A 13,926-nucleotide genomic window follows, 5' to 3' on the forward strand; every position below is an offset into this window, starting at 1 on the left:
TACGGACAGCGTGGCCACATTCGCAGCCAATGCCTGTACCGACGGTGCCGGTGCAATAGGAAACAGAAACCAGCAGCGCCTGCGACGCTGAACTTGGACATCATGCCGCCGTCGGCCACTAGCAGCCTTGGGATGAGTGAGTCGCCAGCATATCTCCCTTCTACGTCGCGTACAACCTACGGATCAATGCATCGAGCCTCACATGGCAGTTCTTCTACTTGTCGTTCCCTTTGCCGCCATTTTTAATTACGGAGCAGAAAGTTTGCTTATTGGAAACGTTTTTGAGCTGCGCAAATGACAAAAGAAAAAGCTTTGTTTCTCAAATACACTTTTGCAGGTAGTTTCAGGCTCATCGATAACAGCAGCAGGCGCTCTAAAGCTCGTCATTTATTTCTACAAAAAAGATTAAATAACATGAGCATTTTACTTATCTATCAGGATTAAACGTGCCTATTATCTTAGACAGAGCGTTTATCTCTGGCGAAAAACTTTGCTCGGCTTTGCTGCTGGCGGTTAATGGCTGGCTGGACAGTCAGACGGACGTGACCCCCTTTACCAGGTGAAAGGATCGCATTACCGGTGCCACTATCCCGGCTCACTGCAAAACGAGGCCTGCTGCAGCCCTTCCTACCGGCGTCCGAGACACCCTACCGGCGTGTCCAGTATCCAGTGTACAGATGCAACATCCGGAGAGCATCCTGCAGCCGTTCACACCAATGTACTACACGGAAGTTCCGGAGAAGACTGACGTCGTGGTGCATCGAATCGAGACTGGTTATGCTCGACCAGTGCGGTGAAATTCAAGGCCTCTCATCGTCCACATATGAGCCCTCATGGACGCAGCACTACAGGTGATGCCCGTTACCGGAGCTGTCTGTAAGTTGCAGAGTTCTTGGGCCTCTCCCATCGTGTTAACTCGGAAAAAAAAAAGAAAAAGGAAAACCGGCTCGGTACATTTTTGCGTGGATTTTCACTGTCTCAAGGCTGTAAGGTAATTCACACCAGTTTCTCTCGACTGATTCGGAGCAGCAGGACGTCAGTCTTTCCCGAAACTTCCGTGTTCCGCCGAAATGTTTACATTTAGGTTGATTCAACCATGTACGCAATCGGCAACATGCGTGTTGGAATGCCAAAGCATGACACACGCACTAGGCACAGATTTTGTCCGCCAGAACCGTGGAGTCGCCATGGCGTCGGGGAAGCGTGCTCGTCAATCGCACCAGAGGTCCGGGTTCAATTCCCACCCTGACCAAATTGAACGAAATTTTCCTTTCGAAGCCATTAATTTACTTTGTTTACAGGAACCTCCCTGAGAATTTTTTTCGCAGCCAATGTGAATTTGGGGGCAATTTCGTTGATGCAGAGAACGCCCAACCAATGAGAATTCAGGTGCCGTTTCGCTACCACAGACAACACCCAGCCAATAGGCATCTAGGTGACGTTTCGCTTCTGCAGAAAACACCCAGCCAATGGGAATTTAGCTGCCGTTTTCGCCGGCTTCACCGGGTTTACTCCATGAGACAGGTAATGTTTTCGCATTAAAACCGTTTTCACCTGTCACAAGGGAATGTTCGAGTTTATGCGTTTAGCTTTTGGGCCTTCGAATTGACCTGATAACTTTCAACATCGAATGGTGACACAAAGTGCAAGTTCGTGAAGGCGTACATGAATGACGTCATTTCCCCCAGTCTCTGAAGAAATACTTCGAACATTTTAGGATTTCCCTCGAGCAATTGGAAACTGCCAGCTTGAGGGTTAACCCTGAAAAGAAAATTAACATTCTTGGCTTCGTTGTTGATAACCGAGTTTTCCAACCTAATGAGGACAAGCTGCCTGCAATAACTGATTACTCACAGCCGCAAGACGTCAAGTGCTTGCAAAGCTTTTTGGGATTAACTGAATGTTATCGCGAACTCATACCACACTGTGCCGAGCTAGCTTTTTGCATTCGTCTTTTAGCAAAGGAGAAAATTGGCGTTGGAGACGAGAGCAACAGAACGCCTTGCCTTGACTTTCGAAGGCAATCACCGACTGCGCTTAATTAGTTTCCGAATATTTTTAACCGTTTTTTGCTGAGAAAGATGCCTGCAACTTTAAACTTTGTGCAGTCCTGCTTCAGGAACACAACGTTGTTCTTCGGCCAGCTGCCTTACCCAGCCGCTTGCTGACAGTGGCCGGACAGTGATGTCCCGTTAATATGAACACCTCTTTCCTCCCCTAAAAATCGTACATATGTGAGTTGACCATAATAACGAGACAAAAATGCATCAGAGGGGACGATATTTACGAGACATGACTGTATTTTATAATGGAAAATGAGTGTCTCGCCATTATTTTTGCTCTCAAAAAAATGTATCATGCATCCTTTCAGATACAGACAGATCAAGTGCTTTCCTGGCTGAAGATTTTGCGGAATCCAGTCAGACGCCTCGCACAATGGCCTCTGACATTAAAGGCATACCAGGGGAATTTAACCGCTAGAAATGTTAAACGAATTTTGATGAGTTAACGTCAGCCAATGAAGGAATGACGGTTTCATATTTCTTCATCATTTGTGTATACCTGTCATGTAACCATGTGTGTGTAATGTAAATATGTTTGTTTGTATGTTTCTGGGTAAAAAAAATCTGGTAATAAAAAAACATTGGTGGCCGAGTGGTTTAGCGCACACCAGCTCGGAGCACGTGGAGCGAAAGCTCGCGCTGCAGAACCCAGGCTGCTGGGTTCAATCCCCACCCCTGCCCGTTTCGATCTGGATGAGCATTGTACCGGCGTGCGGTCGTGTATCACTGCTGCGTGATGCACGTTAAAGGCCCCAGGCTAGCGGTTGCACTGCACTGGCTAAATAGCTCATCTACAGCTGGGAGACTCGTCGCCCGTTGAGGCAGACCAAGTTCTAGGCTGTATAAACATACACACAAGCCAATTTTTTTACAGGCCTACCTTTAGGCACTACGTACAAAAAAGGAGCTACGTCGTGGCAGACGCGCTGTCAGATGCTCCTTTGCAGGTCCTTCTCACTCAGGACGAACCGGCATTGGTGGGAGTAACTGACATTGTGGCCGACACCTAAGTCACGTTGGGGCGTTGGTTATCCGAGCAAAACTTTGCAAGGCCCAGTGGGACGATGGGCTCTGTGAACGGGTGCGCGAGAAGCCTGCAGAACAAAGGGCAGGCCGCACGCAGAGCGACGATGGGTACGATTCGACTTGTATTTGCTGAGAGAGAATGGACTTCTTCTCAGCTACATTTTTCAAGCAGACGATGACGCCAATGGATCGCCCTTCAGGACGGTGATGCTTCAAAAACTTCGAACGCCGTTCATCAGTTACTTTCATGCTTCAGCCTCATCAGATCACAGCAGTAGCAGTCTGACTCTCGATGAGTTACGTCGTGTCGAGACTTGACCAGGACTCAGGCAGAATATACTAAAGTATGCCCAGACTCGTCCAGAGTGTCAGAAGTCGAAGCCAGGCGGCGGTCACCCACAAGGATTAATGCAGTCAATCGTAAGCCACTCTCATTGGCAGAGTGTTGCCTGCGACGTAATGGGTTTCCTCATAATCCATGAGGTAATCAGTATCGCCCTGTCGTGACTGATCACTTCACGAAATGGGTTGAATTGTTCCCCTTACAGAAGCTTGTTAGGTGGGAACAGCGCTCAAAGACGTAGGAACAGAACGAAGAAATGAAGACTAGATACGGATAGAGAAAGACTGGCCAAAACACAAGTGCCGGCTAATTATGTTATATGTAAAGCCTAGTTAAGTGCTTTGTTCACTGAGCCGCTTTTGCTGAGAAGGGTCGTACACTACGCGGCTTAAAAACATCACTTGCGCTTACTCCTTCAATGCACATACAAGTTGCTCAGTAAATAGATAACTTTGACATTCCTTTCAGTAGCTAAAATCAAACCTTTTGCCAATACACAAAGTAGAATGGTGTGCATATAGGAAAATGCTGAGTGTGCATGTGTTGGCATCTGCAACAGTTACTCTTGCAGATGCCAACGTGTGTGACTGCACTTCCAGCATGCCCCTTGGTGCTTGGCAAAAGGTCTACTGTTCAAACAAGCCTGTGCATAATCATTCAGCTTTAGGTACTAGGCAAAAACTAGTTTTCATTTGTTTCCTCAAGGTTTAGCAAGGCATAACAGATATTCTAATATAATACGTTGTTTCTTTTTGAACAAGTGAATAATTGAGAAGAGACAATGTTCCAGAATAGAAAGGGGGTGGGGGGGTGGAAGGGGGACCGTGGTGTCGACTGGTTAATGTGTATACCTTTACAGGTCTGAATGGTATTGAACTTGCGTTAAATGTCTGTGCTGTCACGCACACTTACCCGAATTTGATTTTTACAGTCCCAGCCTACCTCCTTACTGAAAGGCCCAATTTATTAAAAAAAAAAAAAACACACACATCAGGAGAGCAGCTTTGCCAAGGTGCAGCCTTTTCAGAATGTCGGCGTAGCAGCAAATAAAAGGGAAAGTCAATATTGTATTACGCGTGAGGGATATTAAAATATATCTAGAAAAGGTGTTTCTAAACTCGTCTTTGGCGCATCAAAACGCAAGGTAGGGCACACCAAGCAACGGATGGTATAAAAAGCACGAGGAACGCGCGATGGTGAAGCAAGCAAGCACTGTCTTTGGGAAAAATTAAGCGAGGGAGGGGGGGGGGGGGGCGGGGTAAGCATGTGGACGCACATGCGAAGGGAGGGTAAACAAATGCGCGAGTCGCACAAAGAACAGAGGAACTTGTAAGCCGCATTGCTTCTAGGGCTTGGTGTTTCAGTGCCTTGCTTCCTGTCCTGGGTTTGGTCGCTTGCCTTCTAGTCCGCAATCGGTTCAGCTTTGCCCTGGAGTCTGACGATCCGCTGCGTAGACTGTTCCGGAGACAAATATTTTCGAAGGTTCAAAAATGTATTTGTTACACTGAGTAGAAGATAGTGAGAAATGTAATTAATATAGAGTAGCAAATACTATGGACAAATTGTGTTTGCAGGATACCGAAATACCACCTAAAGTATTTGAAATACAGTATCTTCAGTAGAGTATTTAGCACAAGTCCTTCGAAGATTAAGAGGCCGCAATGATCATAGGGGCGTGTATAGTCGACTATTCGAAAGACCCGCGTAAAAAAGAGACAGCCGTAAAAAGCTAAAAAAAATAAATAAAAGAAACAAAAAAAAACGGCGCATTAAACATTGTAGACAGCTTTAGCCCATTTTAGCTTCGATAGCTGCCTTACCCTTAGTAAACTACCTCTGTACCAGGCACTACGGCTGAGATTTCAACTCGTCGGAAAACTTGACATCGCAAAACGCCATTTTTCGATCCGACAACAACAAAAAACGTATGATTTGGCCCGTCCATTCTTCGGCTCCACTTTATTTTCTTGCAGCTCGCTCCAAGTGAACGCCCAGTTTGTACCAGTCCATCAAAGAGGCCGTATATAGATATTCTCTCCTCCGTCAAAAAAAATTAAAAAATAAATGAAAGAAGAGCCGATACCGAACGGCACACGCATTAAATGCAGCCTCTCCCGAGCATTCCCCGTTTTCGGGCAAGTCACTCCCACAGAACGACCGCAGCCACGACGGATAACATCGCGCGTTGAAGAAACTCTATCATTTGCCGGCAGCCCGTGCTCGGAGCCTGCGGCCTTCCCCCATCAGAACCCATCTCTTAAAACCTGCAAGTATACCCTTCACAAACGACCACTTCTGACTGGAGACGAGAAAGGAAACGATTTCCCTTAAACTCGTCGTCGTCTCTACTTTATACGCATGCGAGGCACACTCAAACACACACACGCCCGCACACGTAACGAACGACCAAACGAGTGAAGAGCAGGACGGCAATTCGGGCATGTGCTTTGCATACGTTCTAAACGAGATGGGGCTTTACAACAATAGAGTAGAGAAAAATCAAAAACAAACAAACTACACATCTTGCGAAGCAACGGGTGCAAGGAATGTCTTATTTTTTTTTCTTGCTGCGCTTACATTGTATGCGTAAAGAAAAAGGGGCGAAATATAAAGGGAAAAAGGCGAATTTTACGGGATCGCAGTGAGTAAATGTTGACGAAGACATAATAAATGAAGTCGCGTATTTATTACTGTGTCATACCTTCTCCTCAACAAGTCTTGCCAGCAGTGTTTGTAAAGCGAAGTCCTGAGTATATTCTCTTTTCCATAATAAAAAAAAGAAATTGTATCTCGTTATCGATTACGATGTATAAGTTAAACAGCTCTGAACGGTAGGGTTGCCTTTCGGTGCAATGATACTTGCTACTATATACTATACTCAGCTTCGTACTGAAGACCAGTTCACACAGCCCCGTTTCTCACGCTGCGTTATGTTACCAAAGCTTACGTCTAAGGACGTCGGCAGTCACCAGGACTTCTGTGCTTCTAATGAGGCGTGGTGATCAATAGGCCCGTAGCTCTCACGTTTTGAGCTGCGCTCCAGAGACCCGTTGCTCTGGGGCAGGGGGCGCGAGCCCGTCCGCAAGACACGACCATATTATGCTGGCTGCACCGTCCACGCGGCGCTGTAACGTTCGATTTTGCATGTGCCACGTTCGAATGCAAACGTGTGTCAGCATCTATAAACGCGCGATAAAATAAAAAAAAATCTAAATAAATAAAATAATTATTTACCTCGCGGCCTATACTCTGTTTCATACTTAGTGTGCAACGCTGTCAAAGCCACTGGCGCGAGCTCGGGGCTTGATCTCGTTGATCATTTGCACGCGTTCTCGCGCAAACAAAACCATAGAAGAAGCCACGCGCTCGCGCCAGTAGCTTTGACAGCGTTGCACGCTAAGTATGAAACAGACTATAAGTGTCCCATTAAACATTCCTTTCAGCGTTCTGATTTGTATTGATTTCTTTCATGGCTTCCATGAGCCTGTATGTTTCACATTACGTGATAGCGAAAGCGAAGCTACTTGCAAAAGCACATTCGCCTGAACGATGCTGGCACTGCACGTGCGCGCGTGCTTGGCAAGAACACTGAAAGCTCGGAGCTCGCTCTTGTAGCCTCTGCTACTCTATCACTTTTAATGAAATGAGTATAATACGAACCGTAGTGTGGAAGCGTAATAACGCATGTTCGAAACGCCAGCCAAATATTCTATTTCGCTTGCCTGGAGCGCTGCTCAAAACTTAAGAGCTACCGGCCTATAGAATATTTGGTTTGCGTTTCAAACATGCGACAATACGCTTCCCGACTACAGTTTTTTATACTCCGTTCCATTTTTAGTGCCAGCGTAGCAGAGGCTACAAAAGCGAGCTGCGAGCATTCAGCGTCCCTGCCAAGCACGCATGCTCGTGCAGTGCGAATGTCGTTCAGGAGGACGTGCTTTTGCGAGTAGCTTCGGCTTCGCTATCACGTATTCACCGATGTTTGTTTGCAAACAAGCTCACTACCACCCCTTATCGGCGGACCCCTGCGCGCTTTTGGTTTTCCTCTTCTTTTCTATTTGTCTCTCCTCCTTTTTGTTATTTGCACTACTTTGTACAATGCACTAATGTTCTTACAAACATACTACAGAAACTTCTCTGAAGGAAACTCTTCTTATCCGACCGCTGTGCGTTGCTGAAGAATAAATAAACACACTACCGGAAGTCTACTGGAGCATCAAATACTGTGGCGCCCTCGTGGTATCAACTCCCACCGAATGTGGTGAATAGTGAAACATACCTGCTCGCGGACGCTATGAAAGAAAGTAAAGATGAAACGAATGTTTAATGGGACGTTGCGGCCGCGAGCTGCATAGTTATTTTTTTTAGACGTTTAGTTACCGCGCATCTACAAATGCTGACAGATGCTTGTATCCGAACGTGGCACGTGCAAAATCGAGCGTTACAGCGCCACATGGATGGTACAGCCAGCATAACAGGGTTCCGCCTTGCGTAAGTCTTCCGGGCGCTTTCGCGCCCCCTTCCGCAGAGCAACGGTCTATAGAACTTTTGCCGAATTACCCAAGCATGAAAAAGAACGCCGGGCACTTAGGTAAACGCGCTGGGTGTGTGCTGGCGTCTTCAGCTCTAACTGTTTGAAAGCAAACACCTAAAACAAATGGCACTTCGCACGCGTGTTCCTCGGAGGCTTTATTTTGGTTACTAGATTTGAATCTTTCCTCTACGGAAGGCTAGCATCTGCAGCGCGTGTACCTATACGTTCCCAGCATTCTCTTTGATGCTTGGGTAATTTTATTTTATTTATTTATTTATTTAAAGAATACTGCGGCTCACATCTGTGAGCCATAGCAGGGGTGGTTACATAATGGCATGATGTGATGTACTTATGAGCACTTTCTCGTGGCGGAAGCGATTGCTTCAACAAAAATATCAAGTGATGGGAGGGTGATTATTTCATTCGTCAAAGAATTCCATTCACTGATTGCCCGAGGAAAAAAAGAATATTTGAAGACATCGTGCTTAAGAGGATATTGTTTAATGGCCCTAGTATGGTTCAGTCTAGCTGATCCGCTTGATGAAAATTGTATGTATCTATCACTACTGACATTAAAGATTCCATTAATAAAAGAATATAAATTTCGCAATCTGTCTATTTTAGCTCTAACCTCCAATGGCGGGATGTTAGCTTGCTCTAGTAAGCTCGAGGCAGACACACTATATCTGAACTTATTAAATATAAACCTTGCAGCCAGTCTTTGTACGCTTTCAAGTTTACTAATTCCTTCTGCCGTGTGCGGATACCATACTGTGTGCGCGTACTCTAGAATAGGTCGTACAATTGATTGGTAAGCAGTCTTCTTTGTTTCGTTATCCGCAAATTTTAAGGTGCGTCTTAGTGTGTATAATTTTGCCCTGGCTTTATTCGTTATGTCATCGATATGCTGGTTCCAAAGAAGTTTACTGGTTATTGTCACTCCAAGATACTTATAGTGGTCAACAAATTTAATGGGAATCGCATCTATTGAACAGCAATATTTCAAGGAATTCTTTTTTAAAGTAATTGTCATTGCAACGGTTTTATCGTTATTTATTTTCATTTGCCATTTATCTGACCATTCCTTAATTTTTAATAAAGCCTCATTAAGTGCTACCTGATTTTGAGGTGATTTTATTTCAGAGTAAATGACACAATCATCCGCGAATAATTTAACCGGAACTTGAACATCCTAAGCGAACCGGAACTTGAACATCCATGGCGAAAGGTCTGTTCAAGGAGTAGCTTTGCACGCGGAATTCGAGGCAGATATGGTCCGGCGACATATAACGCAACGTTAGGAAACGTAAGCAAATGCTTCTATGTGAATTGGCCTTAAGGAGCCGTTCACACAGGGGTTACGTTACGGCATGATTCGCCAAGACATCCGTTCTTCGCATGTCCCGTGCAAAGCTACTTCTCCAGTTGGTTGCCATGCTTCATACAAAGCATGGATGTCCCGGTGACCCTCAACGTAAGCAGACCTAAGCTTTCGCAACGTAACCTAACGTAATAAAATGGGGCTGTGTAAACTGACCCCTATTCCAAAAGGTACGAGCGCCACAACGCGAGCAAGTCACCTTGAACGGCATCTTTACGGCACGAGCTGCACTACCTTGTAGGATTTCCGTTATGTGCGAAGTAACTTCCCAGGTCAGTATGATTCTAAAGTCTCATTCACACAAGGGTGCTTGCTCACGCTTTATTACGTTACGTCACAAAGAACCAAGACGTCCGGGCTTCGTTTGTCAAGTGCAAAGCCAGTTTTTCAATCGCTTGCCACGCTTGATACGAAGCACGGAGTTCCCTCTGGCTCTCTACGTACGCAGACGTAAGCTGTCGTAACATCACGTTACGTAAAAAACCGGGGCTGTGTGAGCAGGCCTTAAGGCATAACTCGCACGGGGAGAGCGGCTTCTAAGCTTTTGTGAGTTCCAAGTTAACAGGGAATTGCAGTAGACCGTTTTTCTCTTCCGCTACGGTGTCCGTGAAGAAAACGCCGCAGCTGCGCATGCGCGCCGCCGGCTTTGTCTGCATAGTTCCAGGTCTTGTGGCGGATTACGGAGCGCTATCCGGGTGCTCAGCTGGCTGCGGAAACGGTCTACTACAATTCCCCAATATTAAAGGGCAATGTAGCGGGACGCGCTTGTTTTATCTTTGCTCCGTAATTCACGTTAAAAGACAGTAGTTGGCAGTTGCAATGCATTGGGTAAGTTCATTATCTACAGCTTGAACTACAGTTGCCATATCTTAAAAGCAGACCGACCTCACTCTCTCTAAACACTCGAGTCTATCTTCGTTTTACCGTTAATTCGCACGCAGCCGACGTATACGAGCTGATTGGGTTAGTCAAATATCAATAAAAACTCAACAAGGTGTTCTTTATGCTTTTATACGTGTTCTGTTATCACTGAACCAATCTTGTACAGTTGAGGTCTAGTGACTTGCGCTTTTGAAGGTGTTTGATTGGTTTTATCAGCTTTTAGTATCGACTGGGTCCGAACTTAAAGTGAAACGAAGTATAGTTTGCGTTTAATGATTTCAGAGAAAGAAGGTGCGAGCGCAAACCCTTACAAAAATGATACATGAGTTTCAATAAAGTTTTTAATGTATTGCCCATAGAGCCAATTGAAACTCAGTAAAAACTCAGCGTCTGGTGAGTTTGATAATAAGAAAGTCAAAAATCGATTCTATTGAATTTACTCATTAGGAATGCAATTGAGTTTGGTAATTAAGAACGAAATTGAGCTTGGTCATTAAGGATGTAATATATTATTTTCGATATACTCATTAATAATGCATTTGAGTTGGCTCATTATGAACTCAACATATAGTATTTTGAATTTACTCATTAAGAATGTAACTGAGTTTCTCATTTAGAACTCAATATCCATTCATCTGAATTTACTTATTAAAAATGCATTTGAGTTTGATCATTATGAACTAAATATCTATTCATTTGAGTTTACTCATTAGATATGCAAAGGAGTTTCATTATTAAGAACTAAATATTTATTATCTAAAGTTTACTGATTGGATGTTTAAATGACTTTTGTCATACATTATTTTGAGCTTACTCACTGGACATGCACCTAAGTTTTATTACTTGACACATTACTCTGTCTCTTCATTAGATATTAAAACGAGTTTTGGTCGTTGAGTAGTTGACATCATCTAGCTCGTTTGCGCCCTCTGCTCTTTCAGAACCCGGCAAGGGCACAGCTGCAAATAATCATGAGTTCACTTATGTATCTCAGAATAAACATATTTGCTCAGACTTATTTGTGCAAAAAATGGAATCCAAAACTTTTGACACCTTCGAGAGAGCATAACGTGTATTATAATGACTTTAAAGTCACTGACAAGGAGAGAACAACAGGGAGGAGCTTCACTTGTCTCCACTGAAGCTTGAGTCTTCCCCTCGAAAACGCTTCAACGTCTCGTGCATATCTAGCGCGTACGCGCTGTCAGAACACGGTGGAAGGCATGGAGTGGATGCTGAAAGCTTGGTGTTTGAAAGACACGCCAGCCGTTTTCTCTTTGTCATTGACTATAGTGACATCATTAAGCTTATTATACTAGTCACTTCGTAAAGAAAAGAATCAATAAAATATTTAAAAGCGAGCAAATTCCGTGCCGCGTCTTGTCCTGAGCGGTGCTGTGCAGAGAAGCGATAACATACCGGCTAAGAATCGCTTTTGTGGATTTAGCGACTGCACCCAAAGCTTATTGCTTGTACCAATGTTTTTTTTTATTTATTAAGGGGTGGAGTCTAATGACGCCGAAACACTGTTTATCATTTATCAGACTTCCAAGGAGGCGATAGCATACTAGGAACCTTAATAAATGCTGAGGTGGTCACTGGCCAAACGAATACCTTTCATACACTGTAAAGGACTTATTTTTGGCGGGCTCAATATTTCGTGATTTAGGTCAAACCTGAAACTTTAGAATAATACGCGGGTTCTGATTTTCGCGACGCCTTTTGATCTCAATATAGATTCCAATGTGTTTGCATTTTACCGGAATGGTTCGCGGGACCTATTTTTCGCGAATTGTAGGCAATTCGCGAAATTCGCGAAAATTAAGTCATTTACAGTATAGGGTATATAAGGCGGTGGGGTTGTCAAGGGAAGTGAGATTAGTGTGTTGCGAGTGCTTTATAGTGCTTGTGTTCGTTTCCTTCAAGTGTTTCGTTTCCTACATTTTCCATGCTTTAAAAAATTGTAAAATAAAAATTGCCAACAAGTTTATGTCTATAATGCAGTTAATGCATAGGTGCAAGCGAGCTGGACAAGAATAAAAATAATAATCCCTGGAGAAAAAGAACAAGTTGCAGGGTTTTTTTTAAACACAGTTGCAAAAATGTTTATTGAAAAACAGTTGCAAAAACTATATTGAAACTCGACTGAAAAAATTCCGATAAAGCACTATTGCCAAAAGTTCTATAGAAATGCATTTCCTAAAACTTTAATTAAACTCGGTGGCCAATCCTGTGACGGTTCAATATAAACTCATAAGAAAAAAAAAACGTATTGAGTTTTAATTGAGACTTAACGCCATTGTACTCAGTGAATCCTTCACACTTTCAATTGAAACTTGTTTTATTTCATTTTTTTAAGAGAAGGCGCGAACAGCCTTGACTGCGTCTACAAAAAGTGGTGTTTTCGAGTGTTAATCGGAAGCTTAGACTTCGTCTGCAATATGAGTTGGACAGAATCGAAACATTACTCATACGAATAACACTCGCGATGTTATTCCAACAAACTAATATAGCAAAATATTTTTTTTTTTTTAAATATATCTGTTTTCATTTTGCGTGGTTACGCTTATAGCATTGCGAAGGCTACAAACACGCTATAGGGATTTGACAATTGTCTCGCGGAAAGAGCGGTAGCGCTGGAAAGGCACGTTTGAAAGCAAGGAGCGCGGGCTAGCTCGCTCTTGGCGCCTTTGCTGCCCGGTTAGCCTGAAGCCGAAAGGAGCAGAGTCAGAGCGAAAGTTAGGCACGCCGAAACTAATCAAACAGAAGGTTGAACACCTTTAGCCGCTAGCTAAAGCTTTTCTTATAGTTTGCGCCTACCGAAATGTACAGCTCTTATTTTTTTTTACAGAAGGTGCATTTGAAAAAAAAAACAAAAAAACAAGTACCGTTTAGAAAACAAAATTTGAATTCGTCTATGAAGAGTGAGACAACAATGAAGTAATTATCGCTGCAAAATTGTTTTTGAAGAACACGTATAAAGCAAACATTCAAGGCAGGTCTTAGCTTTTTTCCGTACTATTCTAAAAACATTGGCTCCATTTTATCTTAGTAATGAATGCTGCATGCTCCACTCGGCTCCTCATTTCTCAAAAAAAAAAACAACAACAACAACAACAACAAACGAAGTAAAGCATAAAATTAAAAACGTAAGTAAGCTGTCTGAAGCCCATTCATTACCTCAAGGCAGCTACCGGCAAGACGACTTTGATATTCCGACGTGACCTTATGCATCACGCCAGGCAATTTCATTTAATGGCTACCGAAGAAGCAGGAAAACCTAGTTGCTAAATGCAAAACGCATATCAATTTGGCTTTCTCAAATTTTGTCTAGGATTAATCACGTCTTTGAAAGCACCTCAGTTCCTCTTATGGGATTCTAGCGTGATTATATTTAACGGAGGCACGACTGGATGACTCTTAAAGTCAGTCTTGCTTTAGTTGGGTGTTAGAGAGCACTTAGCACTATAATATCGTATGAGAAATGCTATTTAATTTGCTGTAAGACAAAAAAAAAATGAAAAAATTAACACGGAATTGTTTTGTAATTAGGCTTTTTTGATAGGCCGCTCTTGGATAGTATTTTGTTTCGAGTTATTGATCGCCTGAAAAATGTTTGATAACAAGAAATTGTACGGGGTGGGGAGTGTGACGTCCGTTCATTTCACATGAATAGTATATGAGCCTCTGGCCGATA

This window comes from Ixodes scapularis, unplaced genomic scaffold, assembly GCF_016920785.2.
Source record: "Ixodes scapularis isolate PalLabHiFi unplaced genomic scaffold, ASM1692078v2 PGA_scaffold0__279_contigs__length_252992795, whole genome shotgun sequence".
NCBI classification, from domain to species: domain Eukaryota; kingdom Metazoa; phylum Arthropoda; class Arachnida; order Ixodida; family Ixodidae; genus Ixodes; species Ixodes scapularis.